The following is an 18,004-nucleotide window of genomic DNA, read 5'->3' as shown; positions in this document are numbered from 1 at the left end:
ATCTGAAATTAATATCAGTCCCTTGATAAATATATTCTTAATATGACAGGTATGTTTTCAAAAGGACAACCTTTATTCCTATCTGTCTCTCTTTTCTATGTGAAAATGTTGCTCATTGTATAAATATACATTTGTAAAGAAATCTTCGGATTCCATCAAAGAGAACTTTCATAAGGAAAGAATTTTAAGATAAAAAATTAAGGACACTAGTTAAAATTATTCCAGTTTAACATCTTCAGTGTTAAGTTATGAAATTGACCCTTCAAATGCTTCATTACAGGTGGAATTTTCTTGGAAGCAAAGAGCACAAATCAAAGAATGCATGTTCTAAAGTCATTTGTAGATAGTTGCAGTTAAAATAAAATGGCATACTGCCTACCTCCCTGTGGCATCCAGAGGCTGGAGGTGTCTCCAACTTCTCTACTGCTAATGAGAGTTAGGAGCCTCAGGAGAGAAGCTAAAGTAGCCCTTGAACCAGGAGACACAACTGACATAAACATGTTCAGCATGCAGCTACTTGAAACCACCCAAGAGAAAATACAAAACGGGAGGCATTGCCCCAGATCTTCACCCCTCACAGGGTTTCTGTCCATCACTCCTTGCTAGAGCAAGTTTATCCTTCCCTACCTGAGATCAGCAGCCTGTGATGTCCCTTCACAAAAGTCTTTGCCTTTTTTTTCAAAGACTCAAGCAGAGGTTAGCCTTTTTAATGACATTTGCTACCACAAGCCAGGTTTAATGCAAGAACTCAGTGGTGGGAGCATTACCCTGGAAAGTGGGAACTTGGAATCTAACTCTCTGTCAGCCTGGCATTGTCCAAATATGTGAGCCATCAAAAACTGGCCAGAGAACTTATATGCCCAAAAGAGTACTATCCAGACACAAACCAACAATAGCTTTATTTTTACATACAAGTTTATTTATACTCATCTTACTTCAGCTTATTTCCTAATTAAAAAACTGTCTATTTTTGTCCAAACAGACCTGCTTGAGCTTTGCCAAACCAAAACAATTGAACTTTTGTAAAGCAGAGATTTGAAGCCAGATGCAATCTTACAAAAAAATAAATATTAAAATGACAAGAAATCCCTAATTATTTAAGATCCCTAAAAATAAAGAAACAAAAGGCTTGATCAAATTCAGCCATTAAAAAAAAAAAAATAAAAAAAATTTGCATTGGGTCAAGTTTGCATTAATCTCACTCTTGAAGGACGAAAACAAGGAAACTCATCCAGGGTTTGCAGTAATATTTCAGTTAATAGAAAGAGAAAATAAAACAACAACAACAACAAAAACCCCAAAAAAACTCCAAAAAAACAACACTTTCAACAGAAGGAGTAGCGAAAAGTGTTATTTTTTCCCTCTCTTTTACATGAGCAACCTCACAATATTTTCTGACTGCTTCTCTTAGTAAGTGCTCAATATTGTAAGTAAATAGTAGTTATCTTGGCCTACAGGCCTACATAGCAGAGATATCTGGAGAAAAAAATAATCCTTGTAAACACACATATTAGAATTTGTATTCTTATTAGCACGTCTATCATGTTGAAAATACACCCAAGCAAACAGCTGATACCTTGTGGGGAGAACAGTAGTGAAAACGTAGAAAAGGTTAGAACAGTATGGTCAACTGAAAGAAAAAGAAAAAAAAAAACCTCTTTAACTGCTATTGGTAGTTTTTTGCATTTTTTACATATCCTTTTTATTAGTTAAAATAATATGCAGCAATTTGAAATATGCCATGCAGGAAGAATTAAGTAGAATAGATGGGAAGTAACAGTATTTGAGAGGCAGTTTTCTATTTAAACTCTATTACTTACAGGAAATATTAAATCTTTTACTATCCACATGGAAAATTTAACAACACATACAATTTTAGATGAACCCAAGTCAAGGTATTTCAGCTGTAGAGAAACAAAAATTTATTTTGGGTCAGTTCAGCAGTAATTCGCTCGTGACTGAGATGCTATAATGATTCAAGGAAAGATACAGATTGAATGCCTCTTTCTGATACCTCCATGGGCTGTCTCCATAGTAGACTTCACCTCCAGTGACCTCCAGGGTCTTCCCTTTAGCTGAACCATAAGTAGCTGACTATGGAGATTATGGACATAGTGTATGTGGGAAATGCAGGCCAGCTGTGAGGAGCAAGTGACTCTAGGGAGCACAGAAGGTGACTTCTAGTTAGCACCCTTCAGTCTTCAAGCTTGGTTTCCCATCTCTCAAGCCTCACACATTTCCCATCTCTCAAGCCTCACACATCTTAACCATTTGCACATAACTAAATGAAATGAGTTTTCACCTATAAATAAAATGATTCAATAACTTCACTGGTTTAAAAATAAGCCTGTGCATACTGGCTACTCTTCTAACCCAAGCTGCATCTTCTTCTTGTGGCCACTTCTAGTACTCTGTACAGAGTGCAGATGGGGATCTTAGCCAGGAAAACAACCGTGGCACTTTATATCATTTTTTCTGACTTACACCAGCCTTATAACCTTTGTGTTTGTTGGCTCCATACAAGTGCTGCTATTAGCAGCAATCCTGCAGAGCACTCATCCCTTAAGACCTTGTGAGTGGGGGGTTCTGTTAGGGTCACTAACTGAAAATGAAGTAAAAGGAAGCTGTGCAATTGGTTCCTCCAGATCTCAAAACTCATGCTTTTATATTGTAGATAAGTTCTACTAGATAAGTTTCTATACTTATATATATATAACTTATAACTTATTACTATAAGTTCTACTCTAATAATCGGAAATTTAGAATAAAAGCAGGCTTAGAGTATCATTCCACTATCCTGTCTCTGTCCACTGCCAAAACAAGTATTGCATCAGTTGTTACAGGTGCAAGCACTCTCCACATGCACCTACAAATGCACCTTTGTTTGGGCAATGCATGAACATATGCGTGTGAGTATAGAAAACCAACTCAACATGTGGCACTCAGACAGCCTTTCCTGCTGTCTAACTACAGTTATGAATGAATCCAGCATATAACTCCAGCAAAAATTCCTGCTTTCAGACTCATGGAAAATATTATATTATTTTTGGCTTACATCAAAGAAAAGCAGTGTGATAAAAGAGTAGGTCCAGTAAGGTCCAAGCTCATCTGCATTTTCATCTATACGTGTCTTTTGAGGTCTCTCTAGGTTCTGCTTACTCTCATAAACTCAGGAAGCATACTTCATATTTACATTTATTGTGTTTTATCATGCTGTAGATGTAAAGAACCCATTTAGGAGTGTGCAGTTTATATATTTTATATACATCTAGTAAGCATAATGATCTACAATTTCATTCTGTGGCCTATATAAATATTCATCTGTCAGACTATAAATGCAGAAACCTAATATTTTACTTTGGTTTTGTACCATTCTTCATCCATACTCAAAGGAGGGAACTTCATCCTAAAAGTAAAATCACCTCTATTTCACTTTGCTGCCAAAAGAATGAATTCCAACAGTTAACAGAAATAGCTTTCTAATCTATCCCATCACCCATACTCCCAAAGATACTGCAACAGCGGAGAAAAGACACATAAAGAGCAGACAGCCTTAAAGAATGGGAAATCTCACCCACAAGATCTTTGTCCATGATGATACTTCCTCGGAAACAAACTCACAAGAAACTCTACTACAATCTTTTTGTTACTGAATTATGTGCCACTCCTTCTTACAGCAGCCTAGCCAGACTGCACATTAAGAGCGGCTCTCTCTGCCACCATTTCACAAATTCAAGATACTAAAGACAAAAGCACAGCAAGAGAGAAAAATTAGATCCAAATACTCCAGAATCTGGAGAAATTAAACTGGGATGTGTAGGTCATGACATGGGCTAGCACAGTCTCCTTGCTTGTCTCAGAATACTTTGCTTTTATAAATTTGCTTCCTCCTATTCCTGACAAAAATATCCTAAGAAAAGCACTTGCAGCCATCTTTTTTTTACTTTTTTATTACTACATGCCAGCAATGAAATGACTGGCTTAGGTCTCACCTGACCCGGTCCCAGACATCCAAACTAGATATACTCCATTCTACCCCATGTCATATTATTGCCCTCACTCCCTTCCTTCCAAAAAAAGGTTATTAATGTTTACAACAGATCAAGACATCCTGTGAGTACCTAGGAGGGGTGGCAATGTAGGCTCAGACTAGGTGGATCCCTTCCTGAAGTCCCACATGAGGCTTCTGAGCCTCTTTAGACCCAGCCTCAGGCAGGAAGACAGGGCACATACATCCAAGGAGAGTCCCCCATGAGGAAAGCAAAGCCTGTTACCCTTGTTGCAATAGAAACTGCCTTGCATTTTCAACAGAACAACCCCTAGATGCATTATGGTGTTTAAAAACTGTCCAGAGGGGCAGCAGAATATTTTCCTAATGCAAGAAAACCTTCCAGTTGTGAAGACTTAGTCTAGTTTCACCTCATTTGGTCTCTTTCTCTAGGGACTAGAGAACACACATGAGGGTAGGATAGCATGGCAGCTAAAAATTACTTTCTTTCACTGCAAGGCTGCTGTTTGAAAAGGACATGCACTAACTTATAGGGAAGTGTTTTTACTTCTGCTGAAGTCAGCTAAAGACTGAGTGACAGAAGCTGCTCTTCCCTGAAACCCAGTTTCCTCCCTATCCCCTGATGAACTATGAATGAACTATGAGTGCAATACTTCTATTGTGAGGTATGATGCATTTAAGCAGTTCATGTGAGTATACAAAAATTCCTTCGTTTCAGAGGCCTGTCTGGTCTGAAGGTTGTGTCAGGAAAAAAGTCACCTAAAAGAATATAATAATTAGCAGTTAGTAATTATGAGACTTCAGGACTAGAGAAGGATAAATGAACAATGAATCATACATAGCACCTTATTCCATACCTACAGACCTATAGAAAGAAAACATCCTTGACATCTTTTGTAATCAAATCATATAGTTATTTCCATGGTTTCTACCCCCTGGGCATTGCTACAGCAGGGCCACTAATTTTTCAGGTTTAAATCCCAGTCTGAGAACCAACTTTTATGAACAAAAATCCACAGGGTACTGTCTGGAGTACTACTATCCAGGCTGCTACTGGAGTAGGTACACAGAGTTCGATGGTGCAATAATCTGATCAGCACTAACCATCCTGCTAAGTCCTTTATGTCATAGGTAGTGAGGAAGATTTGTTATGGCCTCTGGCAAAGAAGAGTGCTTTGATAAATCTACTTCAACAGAGGAGACACTGACTTTCAGTCTGAGTAAGATATCCCTGTATTCATGCTAAGGTTTGGGCATTTCTCCTATGGTCAGAAAAAAATACTCCTACACATGGGCTCCATTCCTATAATAGTCAGTGGAATTCAGTCTCCTTAATCCAGAGATGAGTTTAGTTCCACAGAGTGCAAAAATAAATTTGCTCTGCCAGTTTTCGGCAGCATACCAGCCACCAAAAAAAATGGCTTTTATTAATGATTAAATGGGAAACTTCACAGCTCCTCTCCTGCAAATGTCTTTTTAGATCTTTTTGGCGTGACATTGAAGAAATAAAAAAAAAAAAAAAAAAGAAAAAGTGTAACTAAAGCTGCTTTTCCTTTAGACTGAAAACTGTATTTTCAGTTAGTAATGTTTGCACATTTGGAATGGAAAAATGTTGAAACAGAGTTTCACTCCAGCAACTGAGTCAATATACAGCATGCTCTTTCTTGTACGGAATAAAGAACTATGCGAAAACCTGCACGAGAGCTTGCAGGGGTAATGAATGCTTGCTTGTAGAATCTGCCAGGGGCAGATGGAGGTAACAGAGCTCACCTGCAAATTACCTTGTAGGCCAGTTGTATCACCTTAATCTTTAGATCGTGCTCTGTCTAAGGCTGCAGCCTGAGCTGTAGCACTCTGACAGTGCAGGAGCATGGTACTCTAGCATACAGGAGGGGCACAGCTCATAAAGGTGTTCAAGGGTTTGATAAAACTAAACCAGCCTATAGCATTAAAGAACAATTTGACAGGGCTACCATGTTGCCATGGGACAGTTCAGCTGGGACTGCTGTGCTGACCAGGATCCTGCCTATTTGCATGCAGACAGAGCTGTGCTGGCAGATATCCCTGGTACAGAACTTACCTCAAGTGAGATGAGGAAAGCTGAGAGGGAAGTTTATGCTTCAAAACTGCTTTAGATACAGTGCAAAATCTGAAGCGTTTTGTCTCTTCTACTCAAGGAGCCTCAAGAGCCCCAAAGGCACAAGGAGCAAGTGGCAGGACACAGTTCACCTTCCACATAGCTAAACCTTCCCTTCTCTAGATGCGTATCTGGGGGGTGTTGCCCCAACCTTTGCTGTTCTTTGGAGATTGCCCAAGGACTTCCTAGAGGGCTGCCAGTTGGCGTGGATCAAAATCACACCAAGAAACATTCTAACAATTAAAACAGTAATGGGCAGCTGCAAAAGAGTGCTTGAGGCTATGAGCAGGACCTGTTGAGTCTCCTGGTACAGACTTTCCATGCACTGCTGTAATGACTGAACACTACACAGCACATAGTTTATCTTGGAGATCTATAGGAGATGTAGCCCACACTTGTTCTTAGACACCTCTATATAAAGTAACCCAAAAGCCTGTGAGCACTGCACTGGAGTTCTAGTTTCATATGATGAGTGAACTATTTTGGAGACAACTTTCTGCTACTGTATAGACACTGAGATAAAACTCATGAAAACGGTACTTATTTATGTTGTCTTTATAAAAATTAATTTACTCTGCAAATAATATTTCAAACCCTCTACTAATTCAGATGCTCTGAGAAATGCAACATTATCAGCTGTTCTTTCTTTACAAGAAATGTTTTTTCTTTATCTGGTGCAAGTTTCATGGAGTTAGTGAAAAGTTATACAATCATACCTTTCACAAAATGCTTTGGGATAAAGAATTTTCAGAGCTAGATCTCTCCTACAGATGGACATGGTCCTAGCAAGGAGTGAGAGCAGCATGTGGGATGACCATTTTCATAGAACTCAGTGGGCTGGGGAAGTGACCACTAACATGAATGAGTCTAACTTCAGATTTGCATACAGCTCTCCATGTTCATCACATTCAATTCTTGGCCTCCAAAATATACCAGCTCTTTGCTTTAGCACAGAAATGACAGTATGCTGTCACCTGCTGAGGTAATTTAATCTGTCATTGAAAATTTATCACTGCCTAGGTATCAAAGCTTATAAACAATTGTCCTCTGAGCCAAAAAGATTAGCCTGTGGTTTAAAAGCAGTGGCTGCAGATGTAGATCTCTCTCAGAAAACACAGAAACACAAAATTAAGACTGGGACAGATTTCTGTTCAACCACTTCAAGCCCTCAGTCAAACCAGAGCCAGCTAGAGTTACATCAGACCAGTAAGTACCAGTGAAGTTTTAATAACCTGGCTTCCAAGGACAGGGATTCCACTGAATTTCTGAGACTCTGATCCAATGCTTAACCAGCCTCTCAAGTCCCACTTATCCAAGATTGCTGTTCTCTACTAAGCTACATAACTTCTGATTAATCAATAACTTTCAAAGACAACACACACAAGATTTTTTTCTACCTAGCTTCTGTAGATAATTTCTTACTGTCACAAAGTATAGGATTAATTTATTCTTGTATTTTCACAAATAACATTTGAATTATAATAGAATACTTTGATCCCATCCAATTGGAAGAATAAAATAACTGATACCAGGAAACAGTTTACATTAGTAGTAAAGGTCTCTGAACATGATACACATGAAATGCAAAACAGGGGTAATTTGGTAAGACAGAAGAAGCAGCAGGTTAAGTCAGGACATTATATTGCCCACAGGGACAAACCAACCAAAGCAGTACATCATTGTAGTCCACTTATGCTCTTAAATGAACCAACATATTCTGACCTAGTTGTGCCCCAAAAAGACATGACAAAAAATCAGATAATGCATTTGCTATGTTGATATCTGTTTTCTCAACAAAGAGCAAAGAAATAGGAAAAGGAAAAAAACCCAAAACACCAGTATTTCCTTTATTTATTCTCTGCCAGGATCTGAAAACAGTGAGATATGAGTTGTGAAGCCACCTCAAATTTTCCAGTGACAGAGACAGCAAAGGGATGGGAAAACAATCAGTGTTTTAGCATATAATTGTACGGTGTTCCTTTTCCCATTATACCACTTTAGACTTAATTAATAATTGAGTGTAACACATAGCTACAATGTGAAGGATCCTGATTTATAATGCCCTTCACTGTACTTTAGACTTTAGAGAAATTCCTGTCTATTTTAACAATACATAAACCATCATACAAGTCAATAGGGTATACATCCTACCTCATCATTTTCCCTATCAACTTCAGCATCCCTGCTGCCTTACTAGAAACATGAGGAAGAGAAGAACCACTTGAAAGAACAACAGGCTGGAGGACATCTAAAAACTGTAATGGCTTCTCCCAGTCAACCATGATAAGGAAGCTGATTTTCACCCAGCTCTGCAGATTGAGTAGTCTTTTACACATTTGTAAACTATTACCAGTGGATGAGGTAGGATTTTGCAGCCACTTTGCACTCACTCTGAGCAAGTGTAAATGACTCTGCAAGGTAAAAGAAATTGGAAGAGGAGGCAACTCAGATGTTTCAAAAACTTAATTATTACACAACTAAAAGACATGTCCCTTCTAAAGGATCATATTAGCTAAAAGTTTTGATATTTAAACCAGAATTATAAAGAATTGAAATCTTCTGCAACACAGAAGATGTTGAAGTACAAGACATCAAAGAAATACTGATTTAAAAGTATATTAAGACAAATTAAAAATTTCACATCTGTTAGCACATTACTTAGAAACCCTAAGGACTGTATATTCATCCAGTCCTCTGAGAAAGGGCACAAAACATTAAATTAGCAGAACACAAACCAAGAAAAAAACCCAATCAAGCAAACCCAAACAAAATAAAATGAAAAAACTACCAACAACAACAAAAAAAATGCACCTCAACCAAATCCTGTTCTTCTGTGTCAGTAAACTGAACAAGTTCATCAGTGGATCAGAGAAAATCAGATGGAGCTAAGGGGACGGGGACCCAGCAGTGACCATCAGGCCAAAGAGTGACCAAAAGGGTAAACAGGAGTGAGTCACCAGATCTACTCTCCCATCAGAGCACCCAGAAGTACAGTAGAAGGTTGCTGGAGCTATCAAAACACGCAATTATCTTGTTATAAGACAGGCATTCTCCCAGTTTCCAACCTGTTTTCCTCCTCACTTATTTATTCATTACCCCAGTGCAGAAGCACAGGTCTTTCAGTGCTAGAATGCCTTGCAATTTCTGTGTGCTTAAATATCTCAGATAATTTCTCAGACAGAAAAATGACAGGGGATATGAAGGTCTCAAGTGGGCATGAACTGATCTATACACACTTTTACTGTCAAATATGTAGGGACATATTTAATACAAAAAATAAACAATAGTTTTGGTTCTTTTATATAAAGGCATAAAAAGTGTGCTTACTGCACATAGTCTAAATTGTGATTTAAGATTTTACTTTGTCCCAGTTGCACTTCTGTGTTCAAGAAGTGGTATGGCAAATTCGCTCTCTAAAGCTGGTGTTTCACCTACAGTTTACAGCAGCTTTTGAGCTGAGAGGTGACCACAGTGTGCCCTGTCCCTGCCCCTGAATCCTTAGCCCCACCGCTGTGTCTTTGTTGTCAGAGTGGCTTTCCTGCAAACTTTGTGGCAGAAGATGAGGTGCCACCTCTGAAAGGGATGCCACCTCATCCCCACTTAAATAAATGTATCTGAAACTGTACCTTAAATCTCACTGAGCAGTAATCCTCCAGGGACATTCCTGACCTAGCCTAGGAGCCTGGTTAGCAATTGCTTTTGAACCTGGGGGCTCTTGAATGAAATATGGGGTTAAACAAATATTTGGATGTCATCAGTTTATATTCTGCTAGAGTAGGTGCAAATACCAGCACTAGAAACAAGATAATGGTCAGGCCAATTCACTGAATTCAATGTATTTTTCTTTTAATTTTTACATGCTATGGGCTGCAAACATTCTCTAAGCAATGTCTCTGTTTTTCTATGAAGAGAGCAGGATCAGGAGCTGCTTCTGTTCAGGATCATCAGAGGATATGTTGAGGGGGGAGGAGGTTTTCTGCAGGGAAGTGTAGAAATCATCCATGGCACTGTACCAAACAGAGAATCCATGGAGCTTCAACATACAGTTATGCAGCTGAACCTCTTTTGTCTGGAGACATTCACCTTGAACTACTATTTCTGTTGTTTTACCACTTGTCAAAAAAAAATTCACTTAGCGTGAAACCTGGCACTCTAAGACACGATATACGAGTGTGAAGAGTTTTGTTAAAATCCTTTAAAAGAAAAAAAGAAAGGAAAAAAAAGATAAACATATTACATTTAATTTTAACATGCACAAAGAAGAATAAACAAGCTTCCCAGTTTGAACTGCTTTCCCTCTCTCCTGTTTGTGTAACTTAAACAAGCTTTTATTTAAAACATATTTTTCAGATCCATAAGACTTTTGCTTAAATTAGGTGTTCCTAGAATTTCTGATTTAAAATGGAAATGACTGAGTAGCAAATACAGCAGTATAAGAACACAGGCACTGTTCCTTTTATTTATAACATGTTTTATTACACATATCCATATTACAATTTTTCAATAAAGTTTAGCTTAGGATTGAAATAATACTACAGGTAAGATTATCTCCTCACAAAGTGTTCAGTTGGTTTTGGGTTATGGCAAGCAATGGCACATCACAAGAGCATTGCCCCATTTTATCATGAAACAGCCAGAGTGTTTCTTTGGGCTACAAGTCAGTGATGTATATAACTTCAGTTATGCAACTAATGAACTTGATTTCACACGCCTTAGGTTAGCTATGTGCTCAGATATTTTTCTGGGCTTAAGCTGAGCTGAACTTTATGCAGAACTCCTTCTTTAATTGACTACCACATCCACCATAATGTGTAAGGACTGGGTATACTTGGAAATACCCAAAGCATGAACAGATCTTATAAAAAAATGATAGAGAAAAGAGAAAATAAATACTAACAGGTTTCCCCTTCAGGTGAGAAAAATTATATCTAACTGTGATAATATTCATTAAAATATCTTGGATTAATGTAAATATGCATTTCCTGGTTTTGGTGGGAACGTGAGACAAATCTAGCTTTACTTAAACACAGAGTCAATGTTTTTCCCCTCTTAATTAATTTAACATGTACTGCCTTTAGTTTCATAATGGAGCAAATTTTGAAGGAGTATAAATTCTGGGAGTTTTACTACCTAATTAAAAACATGTTCCTGTTGCACACATTGATGGGAAACTCATGTCTCAAAGGGTTAATTAACAGTCTTTACACATTCTGTATTTAGCTCAGGGTACAAAGCCAAAAACATAAATAATGTCTTAGACAGAAACAGGAGGTGCAGATGGTTTTAAAATTTGGTTCTTAGTGCATTTTACACCAGCCAGAAATATGTACTGCATAAAACTGAAACAATGACTCAGTAACCATACTGCACAGTTATATTTAAAATGTTCTTCCCCTTTTGAAAGTATATTTTTTAGGCTTCTAAAACAGCAATTGTAAGCTTGCTGCAGTCAGATGTCTGAAGAAGAAGCCTTGAGACAGGAGTGCAACAAGGGTCTTGTAACTGAGAGAGTCGAATGACAAGTATGAAACTACAGTGTTGTGTACATAACAGATAATCATCTGGCAAAAACAAAATTAAACACTGGGGTGACAACAGAAATTAGCACACTGATTTACCAGCTCTCCATTTACAAAGCAAACACTCTATTACATAGCACTGATTTGGCATTAACTTTAAATGAAGCAGAACTATTAACTGAGACTGCCAACTTGAAAGAAAAGAAAAAGACCTGTCTGAGAAGAAAACACTTAAAAAAAATTCCATTACAAAGACACATGAACCCTGCTCAGCCCACACAAGTCCTGCTAGTCCCCCATCACCAACTCTCACTTACATAAATATTCTATTGAATCCAAATGGGAAAGGGACCTGGTAAAAGCCAACGTTAATTGAGACAGCTGAATGAGGCCATTGACTGAGAGGCTGCTAATTAGGTAAAAGTGTTTGCAGATTTGAACTCATGTACAATTGCTATGGGACAGTGGCAGAGAAAGGAGCTTGAGATGAATACAGAAGACAACCAGACCATCTCATTCCCTGTTGTTACTTGCTAATCTGTTTCAACAATTGAATGACCTTGGACATGTTGTGACATTTTTGTCCCATTCTAATGTCTCTTAATGGGATTTTAACTAACCTCTAAAGGTGCCATAAAAGTGAGTTAATTTTTAACAGACATTTTGTAAGAGACCCATTTAGTGTAAGTTTACAGATTTGTGAAATGCCAATGACACATGCTCTTCAAGAAAAAAAAATGCAATTTAATATCTCAGTGGTCTTAGGTATAAAATACAAGTATTCCTACAAAACACCTACAGCTAAATTAATGTTCCACTCCAGAACTGCAGCTCCAGCTAAATTGCTTATCTTCCCATGTCAGAGCATCTGCCTCAGAAGGGGACTCCAGTCTGTGGTTTCAGAGCAGAACATAAACAATTCTCTATATCCTTGACTTAAAATTGAACAGCTCACTGTTTTTTTATGAGCTATTAGACACTGTGGTCCTATTAAGGGTTCCTTGCTCCTTATGCTGACACTTTTCAAAGAACAAGTCTGACTTATCTTTGCCTTTAAATACTGTAGGAAAGAAGCAACCTTGATACCTTGGTGTCAAGAATCTGAAAACCAGGGTATGTAGCTCACCAGCTCCTCTCAGGAGTATGATTTTGTATTTAGAAACAATCTGCTTGTAAATCACATAGGCATCATCAAATGTATTGTCCAGCTAGAAAACAAGGCTAATCAGCTGGAGTCTGACACTTAGGAGGAGGAGATTATATGGATAATACCTCAAATGAGAACTGGGAATGCAATAGTCACGTTTTCATGCATTTACAATTTTGTGCCAAATACTTTGTGTTCTAACATTAGGCACATCTGTCAGTGAGAAATATGCTTCGACCCTTTATGTAGAATAGTAGTCTCTCATTTCTGCTTTATCCAGAAAATTATAAAACTGTGGAAGCATGCCCTAGATGGAGCTTGTAGTATTCATTGAGAGCATTTTTCTACTTCCAGGAGAAGGAAATCACAGAGTGGGTAAACATCAGAGTCTTGGATGTCATGGCTTAGGACCAGGCTGCAGTTTTTCTATAAAAGGTGAAGCTGGTGGTTCAACAAGCATTGTTTTCAACCCCCATGTATATGATGTGGAGACTGTCTCTGTCTTGTGTGCATACTGGAGGACTATCTGCTCTCATCTTCTTTCCTCTCTCCCAGGGGAAGCTCAACTCCCAGCTACCCCTAAGACAGCAGAGTTGCTCCACTTGTAGGAAATAGCCCAGAGCTGCTGTAGCAACAATACAGCCAGTCATGAAAGAACTTGTAGGAGAAGGGGATTTTCAACCAAAGCTGATTTCAGACACACTCATACTCCCAGCCCCACTCATGGATGCCAAGGCTTGCTGCACATGAGTGGTCTGGCCAGCATACATGCACCCATCCAGGTGCTCATATCCTGGCCTCCTGTCCCAGCCTCTCTGCAGTGACACATAGAGGACCTGCCAGCTATCAACTGCTCCTCATGTCTCCTCTCCTTCCTCAGCTGGCAGCCCGGTGCTGGTTTTAGATGTGCCTCTTTGCACGCTTCAGGGGATGACAGTGATTAATGTCTCCATCCCATTCCACCTCTGTGAGTCATCAGGATTTACTCACTCTACTTTGTCTCCCACTTTGGGTGACTTGAAAAGCTACACACATGTGTGATAGGATCCAGATGACCTACTAATCCAGCTGTCATTTTGGTCACCCTTCTCCAGCTGCCTACTCAGTCTGGTATCTCTGCAACCAGACTTACCCATTTACTCTCCTAAGACACTCATTTTAACATTTCTAGTACAATCTCCACATTTTCCACCAGCTTTGGTAGGTCATTTCTCATAGCATATGGTAATTTTTCTGTTGCAGTCTCTGAACAACCAGATTTATTTGTTCGGCAGGATTCAGACTTTTTGGTTATGTTGAAGGGAAGGCAACAGAGCCCTGCCTTGTATTGTGGAAAATGAAGTACACCTGCAAAGGATACAGCCCCAGTAAATTCTATCAGCTGATGATGCTGAACATGTGGGAAATTAAGAGTAAATTTGATTCACCAGGGTTGAACAACACTCCATAGCCAGAACAAGGAAATACAGTGATATCAGAGGTAATGAGTATAGGAAGGAAAGTAGAAAGAAGAGTATAGAGCAGGAGTTCTTTCTATTTCAGGTTAGTCCCTAAAGAAGATGAAAGAAAGTAGTAAAGTGATACCAGGTGAAGAACAGAGTGTGGGTGAAGTTCCTTTCAAGCAGGAATATCACATTGGAGGGAAACTGAATTTCTCACTAAAGAAAGTGCAATTTTAAAATAGAAAAAGACTAGGAAACAATGTTTGTGGCAAACAGAATTACAAATGACTGCATATCTTGCATATGACATTATCTCATACAACTGTTCTTTGTCAGAATACCACAATAACACAGGCCAAACCACCACCCCAGTGCTCAGCACGATGGTGTTCCCAGAATGAGGACTGCTGGAGGCACTCACTATTCCATCTACAGTAACAAACCTCTTATTTACATCCTTGTCTGCCAGTAAATACCGTGGGCTCTGTGTGGGACCTAAGTGCACACCTTAAATTTAAAACAAGTGGTTCTTTGAACAGCTGTGGCTTTCAGCACAGGTCAAATCCTCTTCTATAATGCATAGAGCAATGTCTAGGTTTTGTCTGGGTCTAAGGGCTGCTGTAAGATGTATAGAAACAAAATGCTTAGAGTGGGTCAAGTGTGATTGGTGAGGAAAGATAAAAAGGGTGAAAAGGAGGAAAAAAGGAAAAGTGAAGTGTATAAAGAAAATATGAACACAGAAGAAAGGCAAGGAACAGAGAATATAAAGAGAGAGCAAATAAGCAGTTCTGTCTCTTAACCTTCAGCTATTAACTCAGTCTCCCACATCTATTACTGTATCTCTCAAATATCTTGCTTGGTTTCCCCCTATTGCTCTCCCCACTCCCCAGCCACCACTTGAGGCAAATAATTGCTTTCCATTCCCCTCACTTAGTTAGTTTTAGTTGATTTCAGGTTTTCCCAGTCTCTTTAGCACTTGAACCCATCCAACAAAAATACAGGCATATTTATCCAGGGTAATATAGACATTTCAGTACTAAATGCTTAATTTTAGGGTTCATTGTTGCTACCCACCAAACCTTATGCATTTATATCCTAATAGCTGAACCGTGAAAATTACAGCTAAGTTTGAAGTGCTGTTGGGAGTGGATGGGAAAGAGGAGGAAAATAACCCTGGAATTACAAAGTTACTATCACAATCAGGTTAGAAAACTGATGATTTTCCACATCTTGCTTTGTAGAATGAATACATGTGGAGGCAATATCTTTTCTTCTTTACGTGTCTGTTCAGAATTGCTGAGCTTGTTCAACTTGCTGTTTCTTTTCTTGACTCCCCTTCTTTACCTGTTTGCCTTACTGCTGTTTTCAGGAACATTTGACAGCCCGAGCAACAGAGACAGACATCTCTGTTGTGTCAAAAGAACGAAACCGATCTGTTTTCTGCAACTCATTAACCATTTTTTTCCAGTCTAGGGCATGAATTCAAAAGATAGAATTCTGACCCTAGTCTGACTCCATCCCCATAAACACCAAAGACACTTATTGCCTTTGGGAAGGCAGTTACGCAAAATTAATTTTAAAAAAAATATTATCTAGATGTAAGGAAAAAGAGGCTGTCAATTTTGTTATGTATGTAAGTGAGGATAAAACACAGAGCAAATATATGGCATTAATTATGCAAATTGCTTGTCATTTAAATTCTTTAGCTGTGCTGTTTATTTAAAAAAAAATAAAATAATTATTTAGCTCTTCCATGAAGTGAAGTTTTTTTGCCTAGAAATCCTAGACCATATCCTGCTTGGATCCATTTCCCAGCCTTTCCATTTCAAGGCATAATAATAAGAGAATATATTCCTAGAACAATGGGAAATTATCTTACAGTACAAGATGATGTGCCAAAACTTCTCTTTAGTTCAAGAATGTTTATCAATCCCTGCAAATAAGATTTTGTTGTACCACAAATGCTTCAATTTTCTTTTACTTGCTATGAATGAAATTGCTGTCACCCTCTAAAAGAACAAATAATCTGATTGCTTGAGGAAACACAGCCTGGGAGTTAAGTTACAGCTCTTCTGATTCAGAAGCTTCAGTTCATGTATTGGGAACAGCATCCACAGTCTCTGTCTCGGATGAACAAATGAGGTAGGGCCAGATAATATCAGGCAGGTCCAAAGACCAATGAAATAACAGGAAAGCCTATTTTCACTTTCTATTAGTCTCAAACCTCAGGCTTTGAGTCCAACCCAAGTTCAAGCCCAGTTTATGCTCTCTGCTCTGTCTAGCCACAGAGTCTCAGCTCCAGGTACTGCAAGTCAGGCAACGAAGACAGTGCTGAGCTATTCCCCCATGCAAACATTGCAAAATAGTGTTTGTGTCCAGCTTTCTGCTGGCCTCTGTCCCCAGCTGAATTTCAGCTCTATATTTACATCAGAATCAAAAGCTTAACTCAATACTCAATAATGAAATACATTTCTTGTTTTCTCAAGTATCCGAAACTCTTAAGATTTTTGAACTGGGTTGAAAAGTGAATAAGGTCAGTGAGATGATGGAAATATCACTTAAGTAAGTTTTTGGTCCAGAATCTTGGAAGTGGGTGTAAAGGAAAACAAGATTTTTTATCATAAAAAAACACAAATGCAAACAAAAACCCAACCAAAAAAGGGAAAAATTGAGTTCAAAATGGATTGTGCTTTATTTCTTGGTTTGCCAGTGGAAAAACAAACAAAAAAACAGCTCGTCCATTCAAGTGCACGTTATGTACTCATTCTGGGTAATGTGTGCATGCCAAGAACATTTTCTACTATACAATTCTCTTACTATGTATAACTGTATATTTCATTTTGCCTAGAAATAACCTCACAGCATCACACAGTAGAAAAACAATGGCCAAGAAAATTAACTACCCACAAATCAACATTGTTGCATGGGTTTGCAAGCCAGCATTTCAGATGATTGGGAAATCCAAGTCTATTTTTAATGTTATATTTGTCCCCCAACCATTGCTTCATCAGCACAATAAACAGTATAATTTGTGGCTCAAAAAAATAAACCAGCCTACCTGGGCAAAACCATGTTTGCGTAACTCTATAAGCACCCAGAGCAGAACATGTGTATCAATAAATTCCAACAAAACAGTAATAAACAAACAAATGGGTTGCCTTCAGTGTTTTCACTTATGCTATTCTGTGATATTATCTTCTAGTATTTAGTGCAACTAGAGGACACAGGAATCAAAGCCCTTTAGTTAGTTTGCAAACTCCCACTCATTGCTGCGAGCAATTTTCTTGTCTGCCCAATGTATTTATTTTTTTTTTATAACAAAACACACTGTGAGAGTTGTTGAGGAGGCAATCTGTACTGCATCTCACTACTGGTGAGTGTGCAGTGTTTACCCCAGGCTTTCCTAGGCAAGAAAAACAGGCAATACTGAGTGAGAAACCTGAAACATGGTGTTGATCCAAGCTTATATGCTTCATCAGCTTAAACAGCCACCAGAAATAAACCTGGTACCTGAAGCAGCCAGAGTAGGGAAACGGAGCTGGTGAACGGATAGGACATGTAATAGAAATGGCTGCACAGAAACAGGGCCCAAGTGTTACCACGGTGATGAAATCACAGCAAATAAGCACAGGCTCTGAAGCATTTACCTGCTCACTGTCACCACCATCAGCCTGTTGTCTACTATCATCTGCTTCTGCACAATATTTTGGCTTTTCACATAGGCATTGGCATCCATTATCTATGAAACTT

Source organism: Parus major, chromosome 3 (genome assembly GCF_001522545.3).
Source record: "Parus major isolate Abel chromosome 3, Parus_major1.1, whole genome shotgun sequence".
Lineage (NCBI taxonomy): Eukaryota > Metazoa > Chordata > Aves > Passeriformes > Paridae > Parus > Parus major.
Note: the sequence above shows the minus strand (reverse complement) of the source record.